The 4463-nt window shown below is 47.8% G+C and overlaps 1 protein-coding gene across 1 annotated transcript in view; it reads left to right on the top strand.

Moving 5' to 3' along the window:
• Positions 1–1739: 1739 nt before the first annotated feature.
• Positions 1740–4463, top strand: part of LOC310830047 (UDP-glucuronosyltransferase 2A2-like) — a 47180-nt gene continuing 44456 nt past the window's right edge. The window contains exon 1 of the mRNA XM_083709503.1: positions 1740–1885. The gene's annotated coding sequence lies outside the window, so the exon portion shown is untranslated. The remainder of the gene's footprint in view (positions 1886–4463) is intronic.

The raw sequence follows: 4463 nt of genomic DNA, 5'->3' as shown, positions 1-4463 counted from the left end.
AATTCCCCAACAGAGGAGTGTTATTCAGCATTTCACTTCTCTGGGGAAACCTTCTGTCTCATACTCTCCTTCACTTTTGACCAAAGGTGTTTAATGTTTATAAAGTCTCTAACAGGAATGCTGTTGTTGTTGAAGAAGAAGCTAAAATGAAAAAAGGCAGAAGGGTCATTTTTTCACCTATTCTGCACAACTAAAACCAATGCATATTTCACCCATCTTAATATATACAGTGGTATCTCGGGATGCGAACGGGATCCGTTCCGGAGGCCCGTTCGCATCTAGAAGCAAACGTAACCAGCGACGGCACGTCAGTGCATGCGCGAGTCGCATTTCGATGCTTCTGTGCATGCGCGTGACGTCATTTTGAGCATCTCCGCATGCGCGAGCAGCGAAGCCCGGAAGTAACACGCTACATTACTTCCGGGTTGCCAACTCAAATGCGCTCAACATGAAGCATATTCAACCCGAGGTATGACTGTATATGGGTGGCCCAGAAACAACCAACATTTAATTTTTGGCAATTTTTAGTGAAGGGGGGGGGAGTGATTTCAGGCCCCCGAGCAAACAGCTGTTCAATCCACCATTAAAGAACCAAAAACCCATAAACACAAATTGACAGTTGAAACAAAAATGTAACCAGATAAAAATCTAAGGAAAGAGATGAAGAGCAGCGGCTATTTTGCTTTATCATACGAACCAACTAATGCAGGCACAGGTGTTACCACAGTAACTGCATCCTCACATCTACAGCATCATGGGACATACGAGAAAGCTTTTCCCTGTGGATCTCAGGGAAGGAGGAAGCAAGGACGGGCTCCCCAAGGCTTCAGCCTTTCATGTATGGTTTTGATGTTCATTCCCAACACTTGGAAATGGGCTCTGATGCTAATCGGAAACTGAGCTGAGCTGAGCTGGAAATCCATCTGTCAGAGCCACCCGAGGTCCCAGCTCACAAGAGACCAAAATCCAGTCCAAGTTATATACAAAAGGTTTTATTGAAGAACATTGTTGTCGTTACATCCAAGCTCCGTGGCTCAGCATCTGTTACCCTTAGATGTTAGAAGTCCCCTCTGAGTCAGTCCCGCCCCTGCACCAGCTTAAGAGGCTTGTACTGCTCTACCTTTTCCTCTCCTTCCTTTTCCGCAGGGTCTTCCTGCCCCCCTGTGCTCCCTCCCTCCGGGACTCCCCCGAGGCTGAGTCTTCTGACGCCTGCTCCCCCCCTCCTTCGTGCTTTGGGACCAGGCTCCTCCTCAGGGCTCTCCTCATTTCCGCGCGCCTCCACATTTGAACTTGGCGCGCGTACGTTGCTTCTGACCTTCCTTTCGACCGTTACGCTACTCTCGGTACTACACTCCTCCCCTTCCGGCAGGACGTTCTGCTCCGAACTCCTTCCCCTCTCTGCTTCCTGTTCTGCTCTTTCTGACACACTGGCCACTCCACCCCCTTCACTCCGTTCCGACGGAGAGGCCGGTCCCGATCTCCAACCCCCACTGGGGATTCCCTCTTCGTTCCCCTGCTTCTGACTGCTTCCCTCTCTACTGCCCCTTGGCCTGACCAGGGGGGCTCCCTTTTGGGAATCCTCGGATTCACTTGACGGACTCACTGACAACCTCGGGTCGTCGTCGTCCTCTTCCTCGTCACCCTGGGACCCCTCCCCCTCGCTCTCTGTCCCTGAAACCCTGACACCGTCTGACAACGTGTCCCTGTGAAGAAGTGAGCCACAACATTCTACACTGGTAGCAACTCTCAGACCACCTTCAGCGGTTTGCATCAATCAGCATCCATAGTTACCTCTTTCCCTCCCAGACTCACAGATGCAGAGGCGTGCGGGCTGTCGCGACCGTTCCACTTTCAGGAGCTGTTTTTATGTAGCCAGGATACCAATGTATGTTGCCAGGTGAACGTAAGCATGTGCATGAGAAATGCTGGATTGAATTTGTAGGCATTATTCTGCTAAGAAGACAATAACCCAGTCTTTCAAGATGCAGTGGCGTAGCGTGGGGGGTGCAGGGGGGCCCAGCCACACCGGGCGCAACATCTGGGGGTTAGGGTTAGGGGGCACAAATCCATGGGTTAGGGGGCGCAAATCCACGGGTTAGGGGGCACAAATTACTTGCCTTGCCCCGGGTGCTGACAACCCACGCTACGCCACTGTCAATATGCCCATGCAAGATTAGGAAAGTTGCTACATAGGAGTTATTATCAATACGACAGGAAATTAACCATCATGTCTTACAGCATCTGTTAGGACTTCATGGGGAGCTTTTAATGTCTGGTGTTTTGTTGTTATTATTTTTTGCCTAAGTAATAAATTACCATCATAATGATAATAATGATAAGCCGAATCAATGTTGCCCCATTGACACCTACCGGGTCTTCTCCTTTCCAGATTCAGCAGTCTTCTGCATGGAGTAAAGGAAAAGAAGTTTAAATAAGATTTGTTTTGAATAGAGGTATTAAATGGAAAGAGAGAAATGTGAGAATCGGACAGGACATTCCCCTGGCATGTTCAGGGGAATAATGTAGGAACCGATGGAGAGGGTGGTAGCGATGCTATTTGATTTCACATAAACCTTACCAGATAAACAAAGGTTAATCCGACAGGTCTTTGATGCCCAGAACTGAAAGCAGGTAGTCAAAACTTTTCACATAGGAAGGTCCAGAATTAACTCCTGCCGTACCCTGAATGTTAAAGGACGTATCTGCACTGAATACAAACTGGTTTAATAGACAGGAGCTGTCTCAGTTAATAAGTCCTGATCAAACTTGTATCTTCACCACAACACAGTGTGTGAGATGTTCTTGAGTAGAGCATTTGGATGGGTTTATTTTGGAAATGGTTTGGCAGCTGCAATGGCTGAAAGCATCTTGGCAACCTGAAGTGCATGGATGACAAAAACCTGAACAACTTCCCATATCACCTTGGAATATACTTGGAGTCGAGAGTGGATTTCATGCTCTTTATTCAGCTCATAGTGGTGAGGAGGAATGGAAGTTCCCCCAGAATGTCTGCTTTAATATGCATTATTTACACAATGGGCCCCACATGATTGGCTAATTCCAGGATTCACCTGTAGGCCAATCAGGTTGCGGATTCCCTTCCACCTGGAGCTGGATTGGGTGGCTCCTGTGGACCAATCAGACTGCTGCATTCTGGACCCTATTGTTCTAGGACCAATCAGACTGCTGCATTCTGAATCCTGTTGTTCTAGGACCAATCAGACTGCTGCCTTTTGGATCCTATTCAACTCAGTACATAACACCCCTGTTCCAACTTTCTTGTAACAGGATTTTCTTGGGGATGGATCCAGTGGCCTGCAGTTGCTAAAAAGCCCATGAGATTTGACAATGTGATGCACCATGTTTCAAAAACAAGCCTACAATCTAAGGGGAGCCAAACTAGCCATTAGTGAAATTTCTTTTTAAAAATTACTGGCTGGTTTGTTTTTGTTTGTTTTTCGGTGAAAGCAGTGCTTGGTAATGGGAGCCTTACTGCTTCACTTTTCACCCCATCAGAACTGAGATCACCACCCCTTGGTATGAATAGGAATATTGGGGGTACAGTGGTGCCCCGCAAGACGAACGCCTCGCAAGTCTGAAAACCCCCTAGACAAAAGGGTTTTCCGTTTTGGAGGCACTTCGCAAAACAAATTTCCCTATGGGCTTGCTTCGCAAGACGAAAATGTCTTGCGAGTTCCTGCGGTTTTTTTTTCCTCCCCCCCCCTTTTCCTAAGCCGCTAAGCCGCTTATCAGCTGATCTGCTGATAAGCCGCTTAACAGCTGATAGCTAAAAGCCACTAAACCACTAATAGCGCTAATCCGCTAAGGTGTCAATGGGCTTGCTTTGCAAGACGAAAAAACCGCTATACGAAGAGCCTCACGGAACGGATTAATTTCGGCTTGCGAGGCACCACTGTAAATACCTGAGTGGTGCCAGTCATGTTTTTCACCTATTAACACTCATTTGATCTATTAATGCCCCAGAGTGGTAACCAGTAACTGCTGATGAAATTACTGATTTAATTGCCCAAGTTCAAACTGGAAAACAAACAGGTCCCACTTTACTCCTCTCGGTCTGTTAAAATCCAACCCAGATTTACTAAGTGCCCAGCCTAAATTTCTCACATGTACCTGGGCACCAGTGTTTGGGCTCTTTTAATGCTGAGACCCCTCGGCACATTTAGGAACTGGCACCTCAATAGAGTTAGTGGGTTGAATGGGGAGTGTGGTGGATGGACTGGACGTGGAGGAGGGAGAGTTTACTGAGTCGCTGTATTGTAGCAGCGTGAGATTTTGGATATGCCAGTGTTGCAATGAAGAAGGACAGTCAGTTAGGTTACCCTAAAACCCTAAAACTGTTTGTGATTCCCCCCCCCCCCGCCAGGCTTCAAAGCCTCACCTCAGGCACTTTCAAACTGCACTCTCAAAGTCCCCCCCCCCAAGACTAAAGCTTCTAGCTCAGC

Source organism: Podarcis gaigeae (assembly GCF_964106915.1).
Source record: "Podarcis gaigeae genome assembly, chromosome: 13".
Classification (NCBI taxonomy): Eukaryota; Metazoa; Chordata; class Lepidosauria; order Squamata; family Lacertidae; genus Podarcis; species Podarcis gaigeae.
The sequence above is the reverse complement of the archived record's forward strand: the minus strand, read 5'-3'. Positions and strand labels throughout refer to the sequence as shown.